We start from the raw sequence: 16,143 nt of genomic DNA on the forward strand, positions 1-16,143 counted from the left end.
GAGAATAGCAGCCTGCATTGCTGCGAAAGGTGGATATACACTGTACTAGTGCCGACATTGTGCATGCTCTGTTGCCTGTGTCTACGTGCCTGTGGTTCTGTCAGTGTGATCATGTGATGTATCTGACCCCAGGAATGTGTCAATAAAGTTTCCCCTTCCTGGGACAATGAATTCACGGTGTTCTTATTTCAATTTCCAGGAGTGTAATTCAAATAGCAAGGATAAAGATAGGGGCAATAGTGTGTATAATTTACGTATCCAATACGCCACTCAAAATATCAAAGAACCACTGGCAACCGGAGTGCAGTTGTTCATTCAGTATTATAGACGAATTACGTGATTGGTGCACGTGGATCTCTAAGTCTTCTAGCATATCCAGTTCTCGCCCTTTGGGTTCGACATGGGGAATATTCAAACACCCGTCAGTGGAAGGCGTAGAATGTGTATCCTGCAGTAAATGACAACCAGCAGCCGTGCTGTTTTTGTAGCTGTGCTCCATAAATCTGGTAGCAAACCCTCTACCCGTCTGTCCCACTTAAATACCATTGCATGACTCGCATGTAGTCCTATATACCCATGACCTATGAAACTTTACTTGCCCAACCACAGACTTACGTAAAGATAACCCTAAATCCTATTTCAATTCTTGCCTGCGGGATTTTCTCGCAATGTGGACCAGAGAAGGAGATGTAGATTTATTGTTGCAACAGTGCATATTGAGTACATGGAATGATTTCATTCACAAATCAATAGCACAAGCGGTTCTGATGTACCAGGCATTGACCCATGCTCAAACAACCATATTAGTACATGATGTAGCCTCCACAGGCGGCAATGCAATCCCTGACTATGGCATCCAGTCGATGGTGTAGATGGCGGATACAGTCCTGGGATATGCTATTCCACGCCTGTTCGACCTATTCACGTACTTCTGTAAGAGTTGTTGGTTGATGAATCGCACGTGTCACTTCTCGTCCCATCAGATCCCACATGTGCTCGAATGGAAACAATTCCGGAGTTTGTGCTGGCCAGGGAAGTTGCTATACTTCTTGCAGAGCACGTTGAATTTCATGATCAGTGTGTGGGCGAGCAGCACTCTGTTGGAAAAACACATCTCCTTCCTGATGCAAGAACGACACAAGAACGGGTCTCATATTGTTCTGCTCATAGTAAGCGCTGGTTAAAGTCCCCTCCAGAAACACCAAAGGTGAACGGAGTTGTGGCTTATCCCACCCCAGATCATAAGGCGTGGGCTGGGGCCAGTGTGTCTTGGACGAATGTGCTCTACCAGACAGCACTCAATGGGTCTACATCGTATGCGCGAACGACCGTCACTTGCGTGCAGGTGGAATCTGCTTCCATCAGTGAAGATCATGGTGCACCATTCCATCTTCCAAGCGATCCTCTGACGGCACCAATCGAGCCGTTCACGTCGATCAGTGGCTTGAGTGGAAGACAGGCCAAAGATGTGCGTACCTGTAGTGTCATGTATGCACCAGTAGTCCCACTGCTAATAACCAGTTCGCAACAGTTCGTGTTGACATGTCTGAGCTCACAAGCCCTCTTATCTGTGCTGTGGTAACTGTACGATCATTCACTGCTGCCGTTACAATACGACGATCATGGCAGGCGTCTGTTCTGCAAGTACATCCTGTAGGTGGTGGCCGTGCGGACTTCTGACACCAAATCTGTAGGCGCCCCAGTGGTCCCGGTCGCCTACGGTGGACTGGAGGCCGAGCGGTGACCTCTCCAGTAGTCAGGATGCTAGGAAATGACTATGAACGCTTCAGAAACGCCAAAGAAACATTATTAATTCATAACACCTTTATTCCTGCCGAGTACATTGTGGCTTGGTGATATTAAAGACCTTCCCCGAGCCCTCGCTGACTCGTAGCGATGACACCAGCTCTGGGCTGCACCAGTCTTGCTAGCGCAGCGCCGCGTGCTGTGTTGTAGCGGAGGAATGTCTGCGGACAGCAGGAGGCTCTGGGTTGGAGTCCCGACGCTACCGGCACGAGAGGCGTTCTCGTAGTGCGGACTGTACTCTATCCCACCCCGTCTTCGTCCCTGCTCCTCCTGGTGGCTCGTCCGCCATGGACGGGCGGAACGGGCTACAATCTCCCAGCGTCGTCGGCTCACCCGGCTGTGGCGGCAGATGCACAATCTCGTCACTGCTGATGTGGTCAGCATTGGTGGCGAGCGAGTCTGCCGCGATGTCTGCTAATCCTGGGTTGATGATTGACAGCGGCAGCAGAGAGGACCAGAGCTGGTACTCTCATGTCTGCTACTGGATGGGCCGCCCATACTGCAACATCTCCTTAATAAAGATTAACATGTCGATCACCTAGCTGAGCACTACACAGCGACCCAGCACACATCTAACTGCAAGTCTAACTGCGAGTGCCTTGTTGCTATCAAAGCTGGCGTATTTAAAGGAAGCACGAGCGACGTCCTGACGTCATGGTCGTTTGTAATGAACGTATTCGTTCCACTTATACTGCTGATTCATCTGTCGTACTCGCTCCTTAGGTGTTCTTGCGACAGAGTTACGTGTTGTTACGACAGACTTTCGCGAAGTTGTGAAATGCAGTACAACTGACGCTATACCTCAGTCTTACACTCTACGAAAGTCTCTGTCTAACACAAACCCGCTTGCTGAGCAATTCTCTCTCGCCTGTTGTGCGTAACCAGGCCATTGCCCCTGCGTGACGTCACATTCCATACACGTGCAATCCTCTTACCTATTGGCTAACCTACTGCCTCTGGCTCTCGGCATAGGCAACGAAACTTTGACACTATTCCACGTTTTCAACTCTTAACAATTCCCCGAAACTACAACCCAGGATATCGACTACGGGGGGGGGGGGGGGGGAGGGGGGAGGGGGGAAGAATGTTCACGTGACCACTGATACCAGGATTGTTGCGCAACTGACGCAGCACGTGCTGCTTCAAAAAAAAAAAAATGGCTCTGAGCACTATGGGGCTTAACATCTATGGTCATCAGTCCCCTAGAACTTAGAACTACTTAAACCCAACTAACCTAAGGACAGCACACAACACCCAGCCATCACGAGGCAGGGAAAATCCCTGACCCCGCCGGGAATCGAACCCGGGAACCCGGGCGTGGGAAGCGAGAACGCTACCGCACGACCACGAGATGCGGGCACGTGCTGCTTGTGCGGCAGTTCTCCGAAAGGACCGTCACGCCACTCGGAAGGCCACAACTGACCCTTTCAAATTCTCTCAGTTAGCTGTAGGCAGCACGAGTGAGTCCCCGTGGCGTGGTTGCTTGCTTGCTTCACACGTCTTGACCATACAGAGCCTTCTGGCTGTGAGCACTCCCTATTAAAAGGTAGATGGAGATGGCGCTCTGGTGGCTAGGCCACTATGCTGTCTGTTGGCGGACGACGTTGAAACCATTATCAACACATCTGCTATCCCCCAGGTGGCATACGCCATCTTCGGATCAAAATCGACGGCGTCTTTCCAGGTGTATGAATTTCTTTCCAGCAGAGTATTTTATTGACTACAAAGGGAGAAATGATGATTCTACACTACTGGCCTTTAAAATTACTACACCAAGAAGAAATGCAGATGATAAACGGGTATTCATTGGACAGATATATTATACTGGAACTGAATGTGATTACTTTTTCACTCAATTTGGGTGCATAGATCCTGAGAAATCAGTACCCAGAACAATCACCTCTGGCTGTAATAACGGCGTTGATACGCCTGGGCATTGAGTCAAACAGAGCTTGGATGGCGTGTACAGGTACAGCTGCCCATGCAGCTTCAACACGATACCACAGTTCATGAAGTGTAGTGACTGGCGTATTGTGACGAGCCAGTTGCTCGCCCACTATTGAGCAGACGTTTTGAATCGGCGAGAGATCTGAAGAATGTGCTGGGCAGGGCAGCAGTCGAACATTTCTGTATCCAGAAAGCCTCGTACAGGACCTGCAACATGCGGTCGTGTATTATCCTGCTGAAATGTGGGGTTTTGCAGGGATCGAATGAAGGGTAGAGCCAGGGGTCGTAACATATCTGAAATGTAACTAACGTCCATTGTTCAAAGTGCCGTCAATGCAAACAAGAGGTGACCGAGACGTGCAACCAATGGCACCCCATACCATGACGCCGGGTGATGGCGATGACGAATACACGCTTCCAATGTGCGTTTACCGCGATGTCGCCAAACACGGATGCGACCATTATGATGCTGCAAACAGAACCTGGATTAATCCGAAAAAATGGCGTTTTGCCATTCGTGCACCCAGGTTCTTCGTTGAATACACCATCGCAGGCGCTCCTGTCTGTGATGCAGCGTCAAGGGTAACCACAGCCATGGTCTCAGAGCTGATAGTCCATGCTGCTGCAAACGTCGTTGAACTGTTCGTGCAGATGGTTGTTGTCTTGCAAACGTTCCATCTGTTGACTCAGGGACCGAGACGTTGCTGCACGATCCGTTACAGCCATGCGGATATGATGCCTGTTATCTGGACTGCTAGTGACACGAGGCCGTCGGGATCCAGCACGGCGTTGCATATTACCCACCTGAACCCACCGATTCCATATTGTGCTAACAGTAATTGGACCTCGACCAACGCGAGCAGCAATGTCGCGACACGATAAACCGCAATCGCGATAGGCTACAATCCGACCTTTATCAAAGTCGGAAACGTGATGGTACGCATTTCTCCTCCTTACACGAGCCATCACAACGTTTCACCAGGAAACGCCGGTCAACTGCTGTTTGTGTATTAGAAATCGGTTGGAAACTTTCCTCATGTCAGCACGTTCTAGGTGTCGCCACCGGCGCCAACCTTGTGTGAATGCACTGAAAAGCTAATCATTTGCGTATCACAGCATCTTCTTCCTGTCGGTTAAATTTCGCGTCTATAGCACGTCATCATCGTGGTGTAGCAATTTTAATGGCCAGTAGTGTAATAAAATAAGAGAAATCGGACCTAAAACGTAAAGATTTAAGTGATTCGATGTGCCCTCTGGCAAGCACTTAAATATAAATTGCGAAGTACTCATCTGGAAACATTGTGTAAAACTTTTATTACATGCATACTACAAATACATGTGAGAAGCCGCTGCTTCATAAATAGGGACCACATTCCACGAAGACAATAACAAAAACAAAATTAAGCAATTGGAGCCGTTTCTATTCACTGTATTCATTTTGAAATGTGATGTAATGCTAGAAGTAGTGCTTCCTGCCTGCGATGCGTACAAGTGTTAGCTGTCTCAGATACGTGCATACGTCCATAGCAATCACGGTTGAACTGCGCCGGTACACCAAAGTGCAGCGCAATGTGACGCGTTGAATTTGCAGCATGGCGCCGCTCTGCGAACAATCGATACAACGGGACTGAGGATTAGCACTCCGGTGCGACCGCCATCACTTAGGGGCGTTGCGGCTCCATCCAAGCACCGCACCCCTAACTCGTTCCGTTCCGTGCCGGGGCGGCAGCCACGGTCCGCAGCGCCGCTGATACGCGATGCGGTGCTCTTCGCAGACTGGTGGAGCACAAACGCGCTCTGACACAGCCAGAGCGCCGTTCGACTGCGCGTACTCACGAGGAGAACACTGAAAGCGCCATAACTCGATTTCTCAGGAATTTCCCAAATGGGACACGTTCTCAGTTTATCCGTAGATACTCGCCCGCTTCTAATCCAAGTTTTCGAGGTATTTTCTAGGTACTTTATGTGTCTCTTACCGCGCAATACTGTCAGACGGAGTGGTGACTCAGTGATTAGTAACGCGGCTTGTGTAGTTTTCACTCCATGTTCGAATTCAGATTATTGTTTTTATTTTTATTGTTTTCATTTACCTTACTACGTCTGTAGAAGGTTACTACACAAATGTCTCTTATCATATTAGAGGATACAAGGGCGTTATATTAACTGCAATACTACAACTAGATTTCACAGTAAGTATCATACAGTTATCACGTAATGTATGTCTGGTTGGTTGGTTGCTTCGGGGAAGGAGACCAGACAGCGAGGTCATCGGTCTCATCGGATTAGGGAAGGACGGGGAAGGAAGTCGGCCGTGCCCTTTGAAAGGAACCATCCCGGCATTTGCCTGGAGCGATTTAGGGAAATCACGGAAAATCTAAATCAGGATGGCCGGACGCGGGATTGAACCGTCGTCCTCCCGATTGCGAGTCCAGAATGTATGTGTGTTTGTATGGTGTGTTGAGGGGTTACAACCTTCTTACATTCTCATACACTACTGGCCATTAAAATTGCTACACCACGAAGATGACGTGCTACAGACGCGAAATTTAACTGACAGGAAGAAGATGCTGTGATATGCAAATGATTAGCTTTCCAGAGCATTCACACAAGGTTGGCGCCGGTGGCGACCCCTACAACGTGCTGACATGAGGAAAGTTTCCAAACGATTTCTCATACACAAACAGCAGTTGACTGGCGTTGCATGGTGAAACATTGTTGTGATGCCTCGTGTATGGAGGAGAAATGCGTACCATCACGTTTCCGACTTTGATAAAGGTCGGATTGTAGCCTATCGCGATTGCGGTTTATCGTATCGCGACATTGCTGCTCGCGTTGGTCGAGATCCAATGACTGTTAGCAGAATATGAAATCGGTGGGTTCAGGACCATAATGCGGAACGCCGTGCTGGATCCCAACGGCCTCGTATGACTAACAGTCGAGATGACAGGCATGTTATCCGCATGGCTGTAACGGATCGTGCAGCCACGTCTAGATCCCTGAGGCAACAGATGGGGACGTTTGCAAGACGACAACCATCTGCACGAACAGTTCGACGACGTTTGCAGCAGCATGGACTATCAGCTCGGAGACCATGGCTGCGGATACCCTTGACGCTGCACCACAGACAGGAGCGCCTGCGATGGTGTAGTCAACGACGAACCTGAATCCAGGTTCTGTTTACAGCATCATGATGCTAGCATCCGTGTTTGGCGACATCGCGGTGAAAGCACATTGGAAGCGTGTATTCGTTATCACCATACTGGCGTATCACGCAGCGTGATGGCGTGGGGTGCCATTGGTTATACGTCTTGGTCACCTCTTGTTCCCACTGACGGCACTTTGAACAGTGGACGTTACATTTCACATGTGTTACGACCTGTGGCTCCACCCTTCATTCGATAATGCACGACTGCATGTTGCAGGTCCTGTACGGGCCTTTCTCGATACAGAAAATGTTCGACTGCTGCCCTGGCCAGCACATTCTCCAGGTCTCTCACCAACTGAAAACGTCTAGTCAATGGTGGCCGAGCAACTGGCTCTTCACTGGCTCGTCACTACCCTTGATGAACTGTGGTGTCGTGTTGAATCTGCATGGGCAGCTGTACCTGTTTACGCCATCCAAGGTCTGTTTGACTCAATGCCCAGACGTATCAAGGCGGTTATTACGACCAGAGGTGATTGTTCTGGGTACTGATTTCTCAGGATCTATGCACCCAAATTGCGTGAAAATGTAATCTCATGTCAGTTCTAGTATACTATATTTGTCCAATGAATACCCGTTTATCATGCGCATTTCATCTTGGTGTAGCAATTTTAATGGCCAGTAGTGTATTCTGATTTTTCTTTCTCATATCAGTCTTCATATTTTACTCATGTTTTTTCTTCAGGAAAATTTGACGTGTTACCTTGGATAATACCGATCATTCTTCCCACGCACTATTTGCGAGTGGAACAGGGTTGAAGGGATCAGATAGTGGTATCGAAAGTACCCTCCGTCACACACCATTAGGTGGCTTGCGGAGTATGAAGTAGATGTAGATCGTAGAAAAATTTGAACCATAGATATTCCGAATACCATGCGTATTAGTGAAGGCGGGTTTGCAGCAGTGACATTTCTTCGCATGATTCTCAGTCGGAACAGAAATGTTTTTAACATTGCTCAATATTTCACGCCTTGGTAATAATTTCGCGGCAAACCATGCATAACGCATCACTTTTCCGTAAGCTGGCGCTTGTTTATGAATTGATTATGAAACAAGAAACACATAAGAGTTTCATCGAAAACAGTTTCTAATTATTTTCGTATTTTTTTATTCGTTTATCTGACATACAACTGATAGGCGACAAAGGACAACGCTATATGAATATTCATTGGAACACATTCGCGTATTAATTTTCTACAGACGTAGGTACATAAAAGAAAAACAAAACTGAAAGTAATAATCGGATTTCGAAACGTGTCGCAAACTTATGAAGTCGCGAGGCTAAGCACTATGGCACTATTTAGTCTAAGGCTACCGCGCAGTAAAAGGCACATTAAGTACCTCTAAAATACGTCGATAAATTGAGGCTTTATTTTTTCAGAAACGGTCGAATATAGCTCTTCCCGTGTTCTCCTCGTCAGCCAGATAAGGTGAGTGTCGACTAATTATAGTACAGAGCAGTGGCAGTACTCGTAAATAACAGCAGACAGAGGAGAACACATCAGCACCTCTATTAATACCATTCCAGTGTTCGCAGGTTTTAAAATAAGGGTCGTTCTGAAACTAGACGGGTGAAATACCCTTAGGCGTCAAGATAATTACAAATTAAAAATTTTCGGATTTTTTTCCTTTACTTGTTCTAATCAAATACTTCCAATTCCAAAGAAGGCAATTATGATAATTGGAGTTCCTTAAAAAACAGATCTCAGGCTAGAAACTGTAGCGGCGGATAGAGACTAGGATATTGCTAGTAAATAACTGAGAATGTAGGATGCAAGTGGCACTTTGTGATGAAGAGGAGCAGGAGAAGAGTTGGTGGTGTGCTGTGTCAAACTATTTAGACTGATCAAAGAAATTTTAATGGATCTGATAGTTGTTCTGGCTGCTCCTCATAAAAAAGTGAGGACAAGTGCGAGTAGATGGACCCACACTCTGTGGGCTCCGTACAAACTTAATTATTGACATAGATAATAATAATAACAATTTCGTGCAGCTCAATGGCCTGGTGGAAGTCTTTCTACTGGACGCCACCTCGGCGACTTGCGTGTACCTAACCTACCCCCAGTTACCCAACCGGGGAAAAGGGACCTACGGTTTAACGTGGAATCCGGACTACGCATTATTTCTGGCGATTCTTCACATCTTTGAGACGTGAAGGCTAGGTTAGAACGAAGACTGAAAAATCTATGGTCTGACCACGATTTGATCCCACAATCGCTCTGTTTCCAAACACGCACTTTACCTCTAGATCACTATACCACTTATATGCATAGTCGATCTATAGGTTTTGCGAGCATCAAAATATTTGACACATATGGCCTTATCTTTTGATTGCATTGACTTTGAAACTTAGATTATTTACACCTTACTATTTGACATAACAGTCATCTTAATAACTCTGCCCGTTCCTGAGAAAAAGGGATCTTAACAGACAGAGAGACAGGCAGACGGTCAGCAGACGGTAAAATAATGTTTTTATGTGATATAATTACAAACTAAAAATTTTCCATTTTTTTTCTTTACTTGTGCTGTGAAACCTTGATTCTTGTCAAATTTCATGATTTTAAATCAACAGGACGTAACCTATAGGTTTTGAGGAATGAGTCTGCGAGTATCGATATATGTGAAGCTTACATTTTTCACACCGCAGAGGTACATTTCTTTATTTCTGTAATTGCTTATTCGATGTATGGATTGAACAGTAGGGACGAAAACCTACATCCTTGTCTTACACCTTCTTTAATCCGAGAACTTCGTTCTTGGTCGTCCTGTCTTATTATTCTCCCTTGTCTTTTGTTGGTACTGTATATTACCCGTCTCTCTCTATAGCTTACCCCTGCTTTTCTCAGAATTTCGAACATCTTGCATTATCTTCAATTGTCGAACGCTTTTTCCAGGTCGACAAATCCTATGAACGTGTTTTGATTTTTCTTTAGTCTTGCTTCCATTATCAACTGCGTCAGATTTGCAACTCTGGTTCCTTTACCTTTCCTAAAGTCAGATTGATCCTCATATAACACATCCTAAATTCTCTGTTCCTTTCTTTTGTATATTATTCTTGTCAGCAACTTGGGTGCATGAGCTGTTAAGCTGATTGTACGACAATTCTCGCACTTGTCAGCTCTTGTAGTCTTCGGAATTGTGTAGATGGTATTTCCCCGAAAGTTAGGTTGTCTGTCGCCAGACTGATACATTCTACACACCATTGTGAATATTAGTTTTGTTGCCAGTTTCCTCAATGATTTTAGATTATTTGGTCTCAAGTCAACCAAAGCTCTCTCAAATTCTGATTCTAATACTAGATCCCCAATCTAAATCGACTCCTGTTTTTTTCCTGTATCACATCCGACAAATCTTATCCCTAATAGAGGCCTTCAATGTACTCTTTCCACCTATCCGCTCTCTCCTCTGCATTTAACAGTGGTATTTCTGTTGCACTCTTAACTTTACGACCCTTGCTTTTAATTTCACCGAAGGTTATTTTGACTGATCTGTATGCTGAGTCAGTCCGTGCGACAGTCATTTCTTTTTCGATTTCTTCACATTTTTTATGCAAGTATTTCGTCTTAGCTTTCCTGCACTTCCTATTTATTTCATTCCTCAGCGAGTTGTATTTGTATTCCTGGATTTCCCTGAACTTTTTTTTTGTACTTTCAGTTGAGAAGTAAAGAGCCCAGCAGTCAGTTGATTCACAAACAGGAAGTATAGCGCAAACATTTTAATTTGTTTGATTTTAAATGAACACGCAGGGCGTGGCTGTAACAGGTGTAATTGAAAGTGGACTGATGCAGAGGAAGCTTTTTTGTAGCAAGCGCTTACCTTCAATGTGCATAGGCAGCATTTAGTCAGCATTCTTTTCTGAGGAGCTGTAGGTACCATTCGCTATGTACTGTAAATTGCTGCCTCATTCTTTAAATAAATGTTGTGAGAAATAAGCAGTACCAATACTCTCCTATTGGCTCATTATTACAGGATTTAATGAACTACCTGCAGAAACTAAATACAATTTAATCTTTAGTCATTTTAACAATAAAAATATTAAAAGAATTCTTTTCTCTTAAGCTTTTATTAGGGCCGAATGTTGATGAAGGGGGGAGAGGGGAGGGGGCTACTAGTTAATATCTGAATGCACTCAGGCATAATGGCCTCAGAACGGTTGGGAACCATTGCCCTGAGTCATCCTGTGCCATTTTTCAATCATTCAACGATAAAACTTTCCTGTACACCATAGTGTCATCAGCAAACAGTAGTAGATTGATACTAACCCTATCCATCAGATCGTTTAGTAGGCCAAAACCCTACCGCTGTTGAATACTGACCAATGCTGGTTGACGCTTCTCCTCCTGATATGATGCGTAGCACTGTCTTCTCACAAACACTCTACATTCAAATGCTAATTCTAAATGAGAAACCTGCTAGGTAATATTTCCCTATACACAGAATGTCAATGTCGTTACACCTATCTAATTTGTGCAGTTTGGGAAATTTTAATAATCTGAATATCCAAATATATACTTTACGCCAATTTTGTTGCATGCCCTCTTTATGATGTTGCTATTTTAATGGTTAGCAGAGTTGATTCGCCCTAGAAGAGACAAGACTAGTGCAATGATAATGATTAAAGATCTTCGGATGGACTTCGTTAAAGTGTCAGCGTAAGAAGCAGACACACTGGGCTGCACACAGCATGTAAGAGGTAGTAGCAGGAGGGAGAGTTGACATCAGGAACCAAAAAGTGTTATGTGTATTTCATAACCAGAGATAGGCAGTATGGGCTACGTAAATGACAATATCTGACTCAACGCCTCATCTCACTGCCTCTAGTCAAAGTACTAATTATCTCTGCAAATGTATGGATCAGTATTAGTGACAGTTATGATAATTTCGAGTGACTCAACGGCCTGGTGCCAATCTTTCAATTGGACGCCATTTCGACGACTTGTGTGTCCCAGCCATACATCGGTTATCCTCCTAGAGAAAAAGTACTTGCAGTTTAACGTGGAATCCGAACCACGCGTCCTTCCTGGCCAATCTTCACATCACTGAGGGCTGAAGCCTAATTTAAAGACAGACTGAAAATTTCTGTGGTCCGACGGAAATCCATCTTGCCACCTCTCGGTTTCCAGGCACGTTCTTTGTCACTAGAGCACCAGATTCGACTAGTATTTGTGATAATAAATAGAATGTGTTGTATGTGTTGCACTAGATACGTCTGTAGACTAAATTTGGGACAAAAGTGTTACTGTTTGTATCAAATGACGAAAACTGTACTGAGAATACTGTCAGAGCTTTAAATTGAGTTTACGTGAGAATTTTCGAGGCAAGCTTCAACCAAGTACAAGACTATATAAGTTTTATGAAAATTTAATTATTTCAAGTTGAAAAGCCGTTTCGTTTCCAAATCCGAGAAAAATCTTGAAAATTTTAGAAATCATTTAGAGAAATATTCTGAAATGTTCGATTAACGTCTGACTCCAGTGTGATTTCATCGGTATACATCAGTGTTATTACTGTGCTATTGCTGTTGCACATTCATAGTAATATTAGAAAGTACGTTACTAAAGTACTGATGGGCCAAGTAACACATATTATTATGAGGGTGTGTTTTCATTAACGGGTTTCATTACTGTTCAGAGTTGCTTACCAGAGTTTTCTCCGTGATGCAAAGCATAGACCTTTTTGGATTATTTCCGTTCACTGTTGTTTGAATAGAAATGGGTCAAATGCCTCTGAGCACTATGGGACTCAACATCTGGGGTCATCAGTCCCCTAGAACTTAGAACTACTTAAACCTAACTAACCTAAGGAAATCATACACATCCGTGCCCGAGGCAGGATTCGAACCTGCGACCGTAGCGGTCACGCGGTTCTCACTGTAGCGCCTAGAACCGCTCGGCCACCTCGGCCGGCGTTTGAATTGAGTTTCTACAATTATGATGAGAGATTGCACTTATAGTAGGCAATAGTCTTTTAGAAGTGTGTGTCTTCCCTGTGAAAAAAAAAGACTTTCCCATTACCATGCATTCATTTAGATACCTATCGATTAAGATCGGAGGAGGCTTTAGGAAGAAAGAAACTAGGGACTGTAATTTTGTTCTTCGTGGATAAGGAGACCACGTGGTTTATCAAAGTTCTGGTTTACGCGAATTGTCAGTTATTTGCAAGGTGTATGAGATTCGTCAGTATCTTTTAGGATTTACCTTGTACAAGTGGTTACAATTTTCATAGACTTCTTTCTGTGAATATTTCTATAGTTTTTCGGCCATGTTGGAAGAATTTGTTGTCATAGCAGACTGAGGGATTTTGGAAGTCGCCGTATATAAATTAATTATATGGACGTATTTGAAATCTGGTTCGCAAACGACCTGAGCTTTGCTTTTTGTGTTGTACAATGAGCACGTCGAAAAAGTGGTTCACCAGGTAGAAAAATGACTTACCGGTACCCGCCATGCAAGAACAAATAAATAATTATAAAATAAACTGAAAATATTGATCATTGCGATAATCTGCTACTACAGTACACGTAGTGCTTTCGTGGATTAACTGACTCATGTCGAAGGCAATCTTCGTTGAATAGGCACAACAATAAATGCTGGCTGCTTAAGATTGGTGGTCAAGTTTGACATCTGAGCTCAGGGGCGGATCCAGGAACCATAGTTTGGTCCTGGGAAGGAGTGGCATAGGGGAGGGGCGGCGGAGCAGGCACAGCTTGTTATAGCCGCCTTCCGTCACCACCAATTTTAATAATAACAACAACATTGTATGTAAAACGTCTTAATAAAATAACAATAAATTGTTTGATCATATTCAAATATATAAAATGTTTATTGTAAAATAATAATTTTTCAACATCAATGTTTCGTACGTCGCTTTAACATAACATCCAAGAAATGGTAATTCAGAAAACTGTAGCATCTGAAAAGCATATGTACGAAAATTTGTGATGCCATGCAGTTACGTTAAGAACTGTAACAGAAACAAACTCGCACAACTTTGACAACGTCAATATTTACACAGTACAAAATCTGAGAGTGGATTAACCATTATCAATATTTCACCGTCCTCTTCGACAGTGCACATAGGTCTGTAAACTAGGCTATATAAGCTTAGAAATGAGGGAAACACTGTTTTTTCTTGTGGTTTCCGTCAACATTCCGGAAGTCAGTCTTTCTGTTTGTATCAGTGGAGGTCTTTCTCTTTCGAAATTAGAATTGTATTAATACCTTCAGCTGCAGACGGGCGTTGATATATATGAACGGGGACAGGTGAAAATGTGTGCCCCGACAGGGACTCGAACCCGGGATCTCCTGCTTACATGGCAGACGCTCTATCCATCTGAGCCACCGAGGGCACAGAGAATAGTGCGACTGCAGGGACTACCTCGCGCACGCCTCCCGCGAGACCCACGTTCTCATCTTGTATGTCCACACGCTACATTCGTAGTGTCCCACCCCAACGCACTCATTACTCGTGGAAGACAGTCTTACCAAGCCCTGTAAGAGTTCGGGGAATATGTATACACCCGCACAGAAGAGGAAGGTTCAAATGGCTCTGAGCACTATGGGACTCAATTTCTGAGGTTATTAGTCCCCTAGAACTTAGAACTAGTTAAACCTAACTAACCTAAGAACATCACACACATCCATGCCCGAGGCAGGATTCGAACCTGCGACCGTAGCGGTTTCGCGGTTCCAGACTGCAGCGCCTAGAACCGCACGGCCACTTCGGCCGGCAGAAGAGGAAGGTCTGGCCGGTATTGCCAGAACTATATACTTATATGGATATGGTGTCCGTTCTTTCGAACATGTCCGAAAGAACGGACACCATATCCATATATCTTTCTCTTTCTGTCCTTCCTTACGCAACTTCCTGCGGTTTGCCGATTTTGTTTGTGAACTCAGGAACAGTGTCGAATTACTTGTTGACATCCAGTGCGGTCAGCCTTAAGTACGTGCTCCTTTACCTTGCCCATCAACGTCCAGAACTCACGAAGCAAATAGCTGAAAATTATATGTGTTAAACGTATCTAGCAATTTCTAGAATTTATTGACATTTTAGAAACTTAATTCTCATGTTTCTTTGTTCTCCATAGCTATAAAATTTGGAAACTGACATACTGATATGTAAAATTATAAAAATTGCTGCTAAATATTAAAATATTTTTTGAGAGGGGTGGGGGTGCGGGTGCGTTTATGACCAACACGAAAGCCCCTCCTCTCCGCTGGAAACTACCTGAGTTCCTAAGTTTTATTTTCTGTTGTTTTCTTAGCTTGTCAAATATGTGTGTGTGTTCTTCCGTAACACCACATTTGATTATTTCCTCAGGTCTTATCAAAAGCTGACTTGGTGTGCCAAACATAAAGACTTCGTTATAGACGACATAATCTATGTAAATTCCTGGAGGGGGGGGGGGGGGGGGGGTAGTGGGGAGGGGTCGCTGGAAGAAGCAAGTTAGTTCAATTTCGTCCTAAAAACTATGTAACAAATGTTTATCCGACAAGCAGTGTAGAATGAAACGCGAAAAGGCGTGGATCGAACGACCCGTCAGTTGCGACAGTGTATCCTCTTAACTTTGCTGCGCTGCAGACTCGTGTCGGACGAGAGAACTCCCAGAGTACATGGGCCTAAGTTTCGAGAGTTAAGGTTGCCGGCAAGTTCCCGAGAAATGTGATTAGCTCCTGGGGGAGTGGTGTTACAGGATCTACTGGGAAATGCTGTAATCAGTCGACAGGGGATAGAACTTTGTGCTAACTGACAGAATGCGATTTGTCAGTTCTTGAACGCTATTATTCGCTGGGCAGTCGTTGCGCAAAGATCAGAAGCTGAGATAATGAAAGATATTAAATGTGTGATACACTTAATGGCTCTCTTAACGCATAATGTTTCGACAAAGCTGATATCTATATTCACTGTTCTTGTGTAACTGGCGAGTAGTTTGCTTGTCCTTACGTCACAGCGCACAGCCAGTTGTTCTCGTAAGTGTTTCGAAACGATGCGCATTGACTGCTTGCAAAACTTAAGAGTGTGGCAAGAAAGCTATGTTTCACCAGTTATCACGACACTTTCCGGTAAGTTGATGCTTAGATTCTCTTAGTGGGAATACTCAGTGGAAAATTGACAACACCGAATATGATTCTCAGGCATTGCGAAATTCATCAAGTTAAGGGCACTCTAGTTGCCAGCATAT

The 16,143-nt window shown here is 44.5% G+C and overlaps 1 non-coding gene across 1 annotated transcript; it reads right to left on the minus strand.

Annotated features, from left to right (window-relative positions):
* Positions 1-14,232: 14,232 nt before the first annotated feature.
* Trnat-ugu lies at positions 14,233-14,307 on the minus strand. Its single transcript has one exon. It is a non-coding gene; the product is annotated as a tRNA-Thr (tRNA).
* Between the last annotated feature and the right edge of the window lie 1,836 nt (positions 14,308-16,143).

Source organism: Schistocerca americana, chromosome 5 (assembly GCF_021461395.2).
Source record: "Schistocerca americana isolate TAMUIC-IGC-003095 chromosome 5, iqSchAmer2.1, whole genome shotgun sequence".
Taxonomy (NCBI): domain Eukaryota; kingdom Metazoa; phylum Arthropoda; class Insecta; order Orthoptera; family Acrididae; genus Schistocerca; species Schistocerca americana.